Genomic DNA, 13,491 nt, shown 5'->3' with positions numbered 1-13,491 from the left:
GGCTATTGTAAAAATTTTAGAGGTTACAGAGATATGGAGCAGTTGCAGTTGCACTCCGACCTTGCTGCCCGGAAAGCTCCCAAAGACCCTTCTCCAACAGTTTAAGTTGCACTCCAACCTGGCCCAGAAAGCTCCCAAAGACCCTTCTCCAACAGTTTCAGGTGCACTCCAACCTTGCCCAGAAGCTCCCAAAGACCCTTCTCCAACAGTTTCAGTTGCACTCTGTCCTTGCCCGGAAAATTCCCAAAAACCCTTCTCCAACAGTTTCAGTTGCACTCTGACCTTGCGCGGAAAGCTCCCAAAGACCCTTCTCCAACAGTTTCAGTTGCACTCCAACCTTGCCCAGAAAGCTCCCAAAGACCCTTCTCCAACAGTATCAGTTGCACTCCGACCTTGCCCAGAAAGCTCCCAAAGACCCTTCTCCAACAGTTTCAGTTGCACTCTGACCTTGCCCAGAAAGCTCCCAAAGACCCTTCTCCAACAGTTTCAGTTGCACTCTGACCTTGCCCGGAAAGCTCCCAAAGACCCTTCTCCAACAGTTTCAGTTGCACTCTGACCTTGTCCAGAAAGCTCCCAAAGACCCTTCTCCAACATAATAATACATCCGTTTTATGAAACATAGTAAATGAGGATCCTGTTATAGGTTTTCAATACAAGTTATGCCTTTGGCATTGATAGTAGATGCCACTAGGTCCCAACACCTCGGGAATCTATAATACACCCACTTTAAAAAAATAAATCTATATGAGCTAGACAGAGCTATTTCACAAGATGAATAGATTGAGCTATATAGAGAGAGTCTATTTAATGTGATATGGATTATTGAGTGTTCAATATAGTGCTGGGGTGGTAGGACATCAAATTACTCGTCTGTCTTTTGATCCTCCACCAACGCACATTTTTAAACACATGCTTAGGGGAATGAAGTAGCATGGACTTGAAAAACTGGATATTGATATAAAATACAAAAATTAGTCAATCTACTATCTGCCATATGCAGAGGCCATAGAACGTAGTAAAGTGGATTTGACAACAGATTTATAAGGAATCTGTCACCAGGTTTTTGCTACCTCATCTGAGAGCAGTATAATGTAGGAAAAGAGATCCTGATTCCAGCAATGTGTCACTTAGCTTACTGGGTGCAACAGTTGTGACACAATCAGTGGTTTTAGATGTAGCATGTAGCAGAGCTCAGAAAGATGATCCCGCCCACACCACAGCTTTCTGTGTACATTGTATAGTGATAGTAAGCTGCTAATCAGTGCTGGGGTGGAGTTAGACCAGGAGGCATGAGTGTTGTAGTGCTGGCAATGTTAAGGCCCCGTCACACACAGCGAGATCACCAGTGAGATCGCTGATTTTATGACGCCACAGCAATCTCACCAGCGATATCGCTGTGTGTGACATGTATCAGGGACCGGTCCCACTGCCGGGTATCGCTGATCGCGCTCGAACGTCCTGGGCCATTTTTTCATCGTTGGTCTCCCGCTGGTCAGCGCGCATCGCTGCGTGTGACAGCGAGAGACCAATGATCAGCGACACTGGGAGCTGGTTTCCAGGGTAAACAGCGGGTATCTAAGAGCTGCGCGGCTCTTAGATACCCGCTGTATACCTTGGATACCAGCTTGCTCGCTGGTGCTGATCGCTGGTGGGTCTGTCTATGTGACAGCTCACCAGCGATCAGCTAACTATGTCCCAGCGATCCCATCCACTTTGGATCGTTGGTGGGATCGCTGGGACATTGATGCGAGTAACGGGGCCTTTACTCTCCTGCTGATAAAAAAAACTAATTGTATTGAAACAACAGCACAGAGCCTAATAAGTGATACATCACTGAAAACAGTGTCTCAGCCCCTCCCTCATGCTTTCCTCAGATTAAATAGCAAAAAACCTGCTGACAGATTCCTTTAACAATACAAACAGCATGCATTATTAAACAGACTTTTTAGGCCTTACTTTGAAAATCCTTACTAAAGTGACTATAAACATGATATTAAGAAGAATATTTGATGATCCCAGCAAAAAAGTAAGGCAGCTCATGATTCCAAGTGTATTCCGTATCTGCCCATCCAGACTGACTGACAGCTGCAGCTTGTACTGAGAAGTGTGAGCAACAGCAGGAAGGACACTGAGCAGCTCTGAATGGGGCGTAGGGTGCAGTCAGATGGCTGAATAAATCAGACCGAGATTGAAGCCCAGTGCACGGACTGGCCGGCAGCCCTCCCAACCGAGCGTGACAGCTGCATAGAAATATGAACAGTAATATATGCAGCTTGTATTGTGAAAGTTGGCTGCAGATCCACCGTAAAACTTCTTGTTAACACCATAAACTATTATTCCTATCAAATTAAGAAAAGATGTATAAGAATTTTTGGTTCATTTTTCTTCCTATTTCCTTATCAATATCATTATTTATTAAGCAATGTGACATTAATATGATAACGTAGGTAATCAAGCCTCGAAAATACCATTCTTGGTTTACAAGAGGCTCCAGTCAATCCTTTTTTTTCTGCATAATTTCAGTAGTGATCATTCTTATACCTCATGGCTGTAAAAAAAAAAAATCTGTCATTATGCCAGTAAAGCATTTTAATATTATTGTGGCCCAGCTGGGAGCTACACGATATGAGATACATTTCCTCTGAAGCGTTAACTGTCACTCTGCAGTTTATTTTTTGCATTATTACAGGTAATGTCAACTATGGATGTAGACTAACTTCTTAGCATTTTAAGGTGTTGAAATTGGAAAGAGTTACCTTACTTAACCCCTTCACCACCTTAGATTTTTCCTTTTTTGGGGTTTCCGATTTTTTTCTCCCCTTCTTTCCAAAGCCATATTTTTAATTTTCCATCAATACGGCCATATGAGGGCTTGTTTTTTTGGACGACGCCATTGGTTTCACCATATAGTGTACTGGAAAACAGGAAAAAAAAATCAAAGTGGGATACAATTGCAAAGAAAGGGCATTTACACAATTTTTTTAACATGTTCACTAAACTGACCTGCCATTATGATTCTCCAGGTTATTACGAGTTTGTAGATACCATACATGTTTAGGTACTTTTTTTAAGTGGTGAAAAAATTTTTTTAAAGTTTTCCGAGACCCGTAGCGACTCCCTTTTTCAGGATCTGGGGCTGGGTGACGGTTTATTTTTTGCATGCTGACCTGATGTTTTTATTGATACCATTTTGGTGTACATGCGCTCGTTATTGCATTTTAATGCAATGTCGCTGCGACCAAAAAAACGTAATTCTGGCGTTTTGATTTCTTTTCTCGTTACACCGTTTACCAATTGGATTCATTATTTTTATATATTGAGAGATCGGGTGATTCTGAACTCAGCATACCAAATACGTGCGTTTTTTATTCTTTTATTTTGAATGGGGCGAATGATGGGTGATTTAAACTGTTATTTTTTTAAAATGTTTTAAATATTTTTTAAAACTTTTTTTTCTCTTTTTATTAGCCTCAATAGTCTCCATGGGAGATTAGAAGCTGCGATCTTCTGATCGCTTGTGCTGTAGCAGAAATGCTCACTTATTACCGGCAATTACAACCACAGAGGTATCCTGCAGACCCCGGGTTGTCAAGCCAACTCATCAGCAAACCGCGGTAATGTGAAACGGGCAATGATGGGCGGGTTTTGTGATGTGCTTCCAGCGCGATCATGTTAAATGCCGCTGTCAGAGATTGACAGCGGCATTTAACATGTTAACACCCGGGGGTTGATCACGATTCCACCAGTGGCTGTTAGGAGCACATGTCAGCTTATGAAATCAGCTGACATGTGCCGGAAAAGTTGCGGGCTCATCGATGGAGCCCACAGCAGACAGGAGGAGACGACCTTGTAAAGGAGAATTGTATCAGAATGTGATCTCGAACAGTTTTCTATTCTACATACAAGTTTTTGCATTGGCCACTGGAGTAGCTCTATGCGCTGTCATTCTCCTTTTTCTGCAGCATTGCTGTGTACTGTAGATTGAAAAAAGGTGAGTGTGGCGCCCCTGAGGCTCAGTCGCCACAGAGGTACTGCACCTCCTCCTGAGGTGTGGTATCCCACCATCCAGGTAAGGTGGGGACTCCTGACCACACTCCAACACCTGCACCCCACACCCGAAAGTAGTGTAGCAAAGCACCTTCGGCGGCTCCCTGCTTGGAGTATAGTAAAGCACCCATTGGTGGCTCCCTGCTTGGAACACGAAACGTGCTGGGAGGTGGGTGGAGTTAGATTACATTACAAGGAGCTGGAAGAGTTTAGGATTAGAGGTCAGTTGGTTAGAGAGTTGGAGAGAAGAAGATCCCTGGAGAGAGGGATAGATGGATGGAAGTGCTCCAGCAGATCCCAGTGACCTGGGTCTGCTGGCACGGGAAAGGAAGAGATAGAACAACATAGACTGAAAGCCTGATTCTCCACAGAAAGAAAGGATTAGTACGGAACGTGAGGAGTAAAAGAGAACAGAGGACGTTGGTTAGAGGAGAACCCTTCCTAGAAGTTCTAAGCGCAAGGCCGGGGCCCGGTCCCCGAGGTTGTATGGATACTAATGGTCCTGCAGCAGACACCGGAGGAATAGAAGTAGTGACCACTTTATTCCCACACAAGACTTGGGGGCACAACAGCAACTGAATAGTGAGCCAGGACTTAGTAGCAAGGAGTCCCTGAAGCAGGCTACAGCTGTCTGCCGTACAAGTAGAGTTCATAAGAACATCGGACAGGAGGAACTCCAGTGTAACTCAGTACTAGGAGTACTTCATCTAAAGGCGCTATAAGAGGAGACGTTCAGAAACGCACATGTTGACGGAGTGTGGGAAAGGAGTATTCCATCTGGCCTGGAGGTTGACTGAGTCCCTGACCCAGAGGACACGGCACGGAGGCAGGCACCTGTTTGTACAACAGACTGTGAGTAAAGCTTTGGAACTACATGCCCTGGTGTCCTCCACGTATTCCTGCGCCAACCTGCCCAGCACTACACCATCTACATGTCACTTCACTTACTCTGCCCTGGGGCTACAGCCCTGCCTGTGGAGGGCTATAACATCATAACATCACTGCTGCACCACACCATCTGTCCCATAGGATCTGTCTGCAGCGTCGGCTTACATCTTTATTGCCGAACACTACAGGTGGCATCACGAATCACTTATAAACTTTCGTTACCAAAAGCACACTGAAACAACCCCTTTTACAATGGGCGCCCAGGGTCACGGGCCGGGTTACAGCTGCCGTGACATCTCCCATTGAAGCTCATCGGGCCCGATACCGAGTACCCCACAGCCCTGGGTGTGAGGGCGACCTATGTGTGAGCATTCCACTTTGTCATTAGTGGACAAGAGATTTAAAGTGGTTATTTGCAGAGATGAGTGACTTGATTCACTGTTCACAAAAATAACTTTCCTGGCAGAGTTTCACACACACACTGCTGAAGCATCATAAGGCAGACAAAGACATTGCAGTGCCGTGTGGGCTTCCCCATAATGCCCTACAGCTATCATATCTTACAGATTATCATAACTTTTACAGTGGTGGTCAGTACCAACCACAGAGTTGTTTCTCATCTCCAGGGCTACTTAGTAAGACTCTTGTAGGGTCGGACAGGTTCGCAGGATGCAGTGACGAGACACTAGATGAATGGTGGTTTTCGAAAACACGTTTATAGAACTCTAGCCGATGGGCTAGGCTGAACAAAACAAGGATAAAGAAACAACACCAACAGTCCACGCAGGGACTCAATAAACTTAACCAAATATAGTTTCACATAGCCTTTCAGGGACTGCGGGGTTCAGTAGCGTGGCCGCGTTGGGTCTGTTCCACTATCTGCAACACCTTTTCAAAAGTGTTGCGGTGCCCCGGAGGTTTCAACATCACTGACCTCCGCACCTCCCCGTCTAGGGCCATGAGTGCCACTTCAGCTTCCAGGTCAGGGGTCATTGGGTGCATCCGAAAGAGCCCCCGCATTCGCTCTGTCCAGCTCCATAGCATAGTATTGGAGCCAGAAAATCTAGGCAGGTTGTTCAGCATGGCCCCCAATGAAATGCTAGTATGGGGGCCCTCATTATTTACAGATTCTACAGCTTCCCCCTGACCTGCGCCACCACCGTCTATGCTCGGAGACTGCATCCTGCCGACTACGCCAAGTGTAGGGTCGGACAGGTTCGCAGGATGCAGTGACGAAACACTAGACGAATGGTGATTTTCGAAAACACGTTTATATAACTCTAGCCGATGGGCTAGGCTGAACAAAACAAGGATAAAGAAACAACACCAACAGTCCACGCAGGGACTCAATAAACTTAACCAAATATAGTTTCACATAGCCTTTCAGGGACTGCGGGGTTCAGTAGCGTGGCCGCGTTGAGGTCGCTGAGGCGGCTGTCCTGAGGAAAGTGACGTCGGTGGGGGCAACAGGCCCTGAAGAGAATAATACCGTTGGGGCGCAACAAGCCCTGAAGAAAACGAGGATGTTGTGGCACAACAGGCCCTGAAGGAAGCGGGGATGTTGGGGCGCAACAGGTCCTTAAGGTAACGCTGCCGCTGGGGCGCAACAGGCCCTGAGGGAAACACTGCCGCTGGGGCGCAACAGGCCCTGAAGGAAACGGGGACGTTGGGGCGCAACAGGCCCTGAAGGTAACGCTGCCGCTTGGGCGCAACAGGCCCTGAAGGATACACTGCCGCTGGGGCGCAACAGGCCCTGAAGAAAATGCTGCCGCTGGGGCGCAACAGGCCCTGAAGAAAACGCTGCCGCTGTGGCGCAACAGGCCCTGAAGAAAGCAGTGCCGTTGGGGCTCAACGGGCCCTGAAGAAAATGATGGAGGTGGCGCGCGGTGATGACGCAGTTCCCCAGAAAGGCCTGTAGCCGTCCTTTACCAAGGAGTCTCTTCCTAAGCCAGGGTAGCAAGCCTTTTATCCCGCCTGTGACAATGTGGCTTATCTTGAGGCCGATGATGGCCGGGTCGGCGTGATGGGGGAAGGCAGGGGGGAAGGGCCCAGGTCTCTGAGGCCTGGTTACCAGTACTCACGGCCACAACCGGAGGTATAGTTCCTCTCCCTTCAAGGCGGGGGTTAGCGGGGATATTTCTCTCAGAACGGGAGCGGGAAGCAGTCTCTGGGCACAGTCTCTCACGTCTCTCTTGTCGGTCAATCGGTTGCTTTCTCCTCGCAGGCTCCACTCGGTGCCCCTGCAAGTCACCCTGCGTCCTGCCTTCACTCCCTCTCTTCCCCAAATGCCACTTCAGCGCGTCCCCTGCTCCTTTTACCCTAGCCCCACCCCCTGTTGCCCTGACAACCTCAGTCGCATGTCTCCCTTTGTAATCCCCCTGTTGTGCTTCCTTCAATAACTCTGATGGCGGTCCCCTTGGTTCCGGCCCAAACACTATATGGGGGTCCTACTCCCCACATTCCCCCACCCTGTAAGCTCGCCAGTCCTCGGGCGAGGGAGTTAGTCTATTAAGATTGGCCTGTAAAGGTGTTAATATTCGTTGCCATACGAACTGATCTTGTTCATACCGTTCGGGGGGTTTGCCGGCTGTTGACCGCTCGGAGCGTCTAAGTTCGACTGGGGTGGAATCTTCTGGGGTGGAATCTTCTGGGGTGGTGGACGTCGGTGGGCTGCATGAAGCTGGTGGGTTAATTGTGTCAACTGGCTCATTATTGGGTGGAGGGCCCTTGGGAACTGGAGGGAAATCCTCGTCTTCCGAATCCCAGCATATGGACTCCGGTTCGGATGTCTTCGGGGCAGGTTCCAGTTGCTTCGGGTCGGTGGAAATACACGGGCGTAACATATTACGATGCACAATGCGGGTGGGCAGTGTTTCATCCTGCTCGGGCCGTATTTCGTACACAGGTCCTTTTGGATGGATACGGCGTAGTACCCGATAAGGACTCTCTTTCCAACGTGACTCCAGTTTATTCTGGGGGCGTTGATCTAGTACAAGCACACGGTCCCCGTTTTGGAGATGGGGAGGGGAGGTTGTATTCTTCCCTGGGTGTTCCCAGTCTTGAAGTTTGGTATGTACAATTCAGTGAAGAGTTTGCAGCCTGTGGCGATGATTTCGGACCCAAGACGACACTCCGGTCCAGGGCTGAGGCTCTTCGGGGTCCAACTCTACCTCTGTGATCCCTTTACCCTCTCGTCCGAACAGCAGGAAATAAGGAGTATAGCCCGTAACTCGATGTACACGATTATTATAAACCCATACTAATTCAGAAACATATTCAGGCCAACGAGCTTTCTTGTCACTCTCCAGAGTGCGTAGCATTTGAATCAATGTCCGATTAAATCGCTCACAAGCCCCATTCCCTTGTGGGTGATATCGTGTGGTCCGGGATTTATCAATCCCATAAAGATGATGTAGTTCCTCCATAACTTTCCCCAAAAAACATGCTCCCTGGTCGGAATGTATACGTTGAGGACAGCCGTACACTTGTATAAAGTTTCTGCAAATTGCAGAGGCGGCTGACTCCGCGGTCTGGTCTCGAGTAGGGGTGACCACAGCGAACTTGGTGAAATGATCCACCATGACGAGGCAGTGTTCGTATCCCTGGAATGCGGGACCAATGTGCAGATAATCCACTGTCAGGAGCTCAAAGGGCGCTGAAGTCACAATCGTCTGTGTTGCGGCCCTCTGAGCAGGCAGTTTGGCCAATTCACATAAGCGGCAGGTACGGCAAACTTCTTCCACAACAGCCGACAAGCGTGGGTGATAAACTTTCTGTTGTAACCATTGTAGTCTTTTTAACTCCAAAGTGGGCCCCTTTTTCGTGAGCCTCTTGAGCCAGCTCGTGTAGTTGAGCTCCGGGTGTAACCACCTGCCAAACAGTCGTTGAGGTTGTTTGCAAAGTGATTTTACGGTACAGTAGTCCCTTTCAGATAATCAGTCTCTCCCATTGTCGCAGCATCAGCGACAGGTCTTGGGACAAAGTTTGTCGTTGAGTATCAGTGGGTAATTGACCAGTGGCGACCCATGTCCAGAGAAGTCCAACTTCTTCATCTTCTTGTTGCTGTTGTATCCACTTATCCCGAGATTGTTCCAGGATGCCCCTGTGGGCCTCTGGAGAAGATACTTTTGCATCAACATTGGTGAGCACGGCAGCGGTAAGAGCGAACGGTATTTCCTCTCCTTCTAATTCTTCATCTCGATTCTGTCCGGGAGTTGTATGTCGAATCCTGGAGAGAGCATCTGCATGAACATTCTCGGCCCCTCTTTTGTAAATAATCTTGTAATTGTACTTCGCCATTCGGGCCACCCATCGCTGCTCCAAAGCCCCCAACTTGGCGTTTTCCAAATGAGCCAGTGGGTTGTTGTCAGTTCGCACTACCACCTCGGAGCCCGCTAGGTACTCTGCAAATCTCTCCGTCATAGCCCACACCACTGCGAGGAGCTCGAGCTTAAAAGAGCTGTAATTGTCAGGGTTACGCTCAGAATCATGGAGTGAACGGCTTCCATAAGCGATCACCCTCTCCTGGCCTTCCTGAACCTGTGACAACACAGCCCCTAGCCCGTGAAGACTCCCGTCAGTGTGCAGGATGAACGGCTGAGAGAAATCCGCATAAGCCAACACTGGGGCATCCGAGAGTGCAGCCTTGAGATCTCGAAAGGCCTCTTCCTGAGGGTGTTGCCACTGGATTTTTCGCCCATTGGCCCCAGCGGGAGCCCCCTTCAGCAGGTCATGCAGGGCTCGAGCTCGACATGCAAAATTCTTTACGAAACAACGGTAATATCCAGCTAACCCCAGAAAAGCCCGCACATCTTTCACCGTCTCGGGGGTAGGCCATTCCTGGATAACAGCAACCTTCTCCCGGGATGGTCTCACACCCTCTGCCGAAACGACATGACCCAGATACTCAATCTGAGAGCGAAATAGGTGGCATTTCTGAGGCTTCACCTTCAACCCGTACTTTTGCAGCCGGCTGAGTACCTGTCCCAACCGCTTCAGGTGGTCCTCGAAGAAGGCGGCATAGACAATGATGTCGTCCAGGTAGATCAACGTGGCCTCAAAATTGAGATCTCCTAAACATCGCTCCATCAATCGCTGAAAAGTCCCGGGGGCGTTGGCCAGCCCGAATGGCATACGATTAAACTCAAACAGTCCCATGGGCATTATGAACGCCGTCTTAGCTCTGTCCTCTTCTGACATGGGCACCTGCCAGTACCCACTGGCCAAGTCCAGGGTCGAAAAATATGTTGCTTTGCCCAATGCAGACAGAGATTCTTCTATGCGGGGCAGTGGGTATGAGTCTTTAATAGTGCAAGCATTCAATTTACGATAATCCACACAGAATCGTAGTGTACCATCTTTCTTCCGGACTAACACGATGGGGGCCGCCCAAGGGCTTTGACTTTCCCGTATCACCCCTTTTTGCAGCATCTGAGCCAGCAAAGTTTTCACCTCTTGATAGAGTTGTGGCAGGATTTGTCGATATCGTTCTCGGATAGGGGCCGCTCCTGCTGTGGGGATCTCATGAGTGATGGCGGTGGTACACCCAAAGTCATCCTCATGGCTAGCAAATACTTCGTGGTACTGTCCCAGCAATGCTTTTACTTGTGAAAGTTGGGCCGCAGTTAGTCCAGAAAGCTCGGCCCGCATCTGCTCCAAAATATTTCGGCCCTTCTCTTGTGTCGAGACTTCGTGGGCCTGTAAGGTTCGTATTGTTACCTCCCAAGGATCCTCGGGGTGTACTCGTAATTGAACCGCAGGAGCGGGCAGCACTTCTTCTAAAGGATTTACTAGTTTGGCCAGTACAGTCCGGGCTTTCAGAATGGTATCTCGGTCTTCAAGGTTAACGCAGCGGACCAGGACGGTTCCTTTTCGCACCGTAGCGAGGGAACGAGCCACCAGTATGCCAGGAGGTAAGTGCTCTGAGTGACACGGCTCCACCTGCACCTCTACGCCCTCCAAAGGTATCGGGGCCCGAATTGGCAGGGCCACCACTGTCTGTCCAGGAGGCAGCACAAGCAGGGGTGCCGCTGACTTGATGACCTTACCCAGAGCCTCACCCTCCTGGCAGTCCCGATGCACCCGCGCACCTCGCACCAGCTGCTGGAATACCTGTCCCTGAGCTGTGCGAGAACCCCACTGCTTCAGTGTCCTTTGTGTGGGATCATTAAGCAACAGGTTACCAAACTCTTTTAAAATATTCATGCCTAGGGTGACGGGGTGTCATTGATCAGCTTCTCCTTGAGTCAGCACCACCCCTCTGCGGCCGAGGGGTTTACCGCACAATGTCATCTGCACCCACACTACCCCGGCAACCGGGACCGGCAGTTGGTTAGCAGCTACTAGTCTAATCATGGGTCCCCACTGAGGCCTTGCTGCCTCTGGAAAGTTTCGTTGAAAGTACGCTGCGGGCATAGTGGTTACTTGTGACCCCGTGTCCACCAGACACCGGACGGCCCGGCCCTCTACTTCTGCCCAGACTACCGGACAATTTGCTATCAAATATTCGGGACTTCCACCACCCCTAGTTGTGGTTTTCGGCTCCGAGCGGCGTCCCCCCAGCCCGGAGCCCTTTAGTTTAATGGCCGCCGGGGTGGGTATCTCCCACGCCGCGGACACTCTCGGGCGAAGTGGCCTGGTTCTCCACACTCATAACACCGGGCCGGTATAGGTTGACCACCCCGCGGAGAACATGACCCCCAGGGACCGGGATTAACACTGGGTCATCCAGTCTCTGGCTCGGTTCTTCTCTTTACTTCAGCCAACTCGCTCTTAATATTTTTCAATTCTCGCTTCATCTCCTCCACCCACTGGGGTTCCTCAACTGTGTTCGAGGAGGCCTCCACACCTCGGACCTTCCCCACGGGGACCGCCATCCCCTGCTCTTGCTCCCGAACCCGTGCCTGACTTCCCACTTCTGAAAAATCTATTTGGGGATTCATTCTGATCTGTTCCCGTAATGCCTGTTTTATCAGTGGATCTCGCAGTCCAGTCACCAGTAGGTCACGTAGGGTAATGTCAACAGGTCCTACCCCTACCCCGTCTTTTCTTTCAATAGCCGTATGCAATTCTTGGAGCACATTCATATACTGAGTAATCGTCTCCCCCTCTGCCTGCATCCGACTAAACAGATGGGTCCTTAACTCTTCTCCATGGGTCTGTTCCACTATCTGCAACACCTTTTCAAAAGTGTTGCGGTGCCCCGGAGGTTTCAACATCACTGACCTCCGCACCTCCCCGTCTAGGGCCATGAGTGCCACTTCAGCTTCCAGGTCAGGGGTCATTGGGTGCATCCGAAAGAGCCCCCGCATTCGCTCTGTCCAGCTCCATAGCATAGTATTGGAGCCAGAAAATCTAGGCAGGTTGTTCTGCATGGCCCCCAATGAAATGCTAGTATGGGGGCCCTCATTATTTACAGATTCTACAGCTTCCCCCTGACCTGCGCCACCACCGTCTATGCTCGGAGACTGCATCCTGCCGACTACGCCAAGTGTAGGGTCGGACAGGTTCGCAGGATGCAGTGACGAGACACTAGACGAATGGTGATTTTCGAAAACACGTTTATATAACTCTAGCCGATGGGCTAGGCTGAACAAAACAAGGATAAAGAAACAACACCAACAGTCCACGCAGGGACTCAATAAACTTAACCAAATATAGTTTCACTTAGCCTTTCAGGGACTGCGGGGTTCAGTAGCGTGGCCGCGTTGAGGTCGCTGAGGCGGCTGTCCTGAGGAAAGTGACGTCGGTGGGGGCAACAGGCCCTGAAGAGAATAATACTGTTGGGGCGCAACAAGCCCTGAAGAAAACGAGGGCGTTGGGGCGCAACAGGCCCTGAAGGAAACGGGGACGTTGGGGCGCAACAGGCCCTGAAGGTAACGCTGCCGCTGGGGCGCAACAGGCCCTGAGGGAAACACTGCCGCTGGGGCGCAACAGGTCCTGAAGGAAACGGGGACGTTGGGGCGCAACAGGCCCTGAAGGTAACGCTGCTGCTGGGGCGCAACAGGCCCTGAAGGATACGCTGCCGCTGGGGCGCAACAGGCCCTGAAGAAAACGCTGCCGCTGGGGCGCAACAGGCCCTGAAGAAAACGCTGCCACTGGGGCGCAACAGGCCCTGAAGAAAGCAGTGCCGTTGGGGCTCAACGGGCCCTGAAGAAAATGATGGAGGTGGCGCGCGGTGATGACGCAGTTCCCCAGAAAGGCCTGTAGCCGTCCTTTACCAAGGAGTCTCTTCCTAAGCCAGGGTAGCGAGCCTTTTATCCCGCCTGTGACAATGTGGCGTATCTTGAGGCCAATGATGGCCGGGTCGGCGTGATGGGGGAAGGCAGGGGGGAAGGGCCCAGGTCTCTGAGGCCTGGTTACCAGTACTCACGGCCACAACCGGAGGTATAGTTCCTCTCCCTTCAAGGCGGGGGTTAGCGGGGATATTTCTCTCAGAACGGGAGCGGGAAGCAGTCTCTGGGCACAGTCTCTCACGTCTCTCTTGTCGGTCAATCGGTTGCTTTCTCCTCGCAGGCTCCTCTCGGTGCCCCTGCAAGTCACCCTGCATCCTGCCTT

At 50.4% G+C, this 13,491-nt stretch overlaps 1 protein-coding gene across 1 annotated transcript in view; it reads left to right on the top strand.

Moving 5' to 3' along the window:
• The window catches only part of GRIN2A (glutamate ionotropic receptor NMDA type subunit 2A), a 293,548-nt gene that overhangs the window by 181,468 nt on the left and 98,589 nt on the right, over window positions 1–13,491 (top strand). The gene's annotated exons all lie outside the window — the stretch shown is intronic.

Source organism: Dendrobates tinctorius, unplaced genomic scaffold (genome assembly GCF_039654945.1).
Source record: "Dendrobates tinctorius isolate UK_male_01 unplaced genomic scaffold, ASM3965494v1 ptg000129l, whole genome shotgun sequence".
Taxonomy (NCBI): domain Eukaryota; kingdom Metazoa; phylum Chordata; class Amphibia; order Anura; family Dendrobatidae; genus Dendrobates; species Dendrobates tinctorius.
The sequence above is the reverse complement of the archived record's forward strand: the minus strand, read 5'-3'. Positions and strand labels throughout refer to the sequence as shown.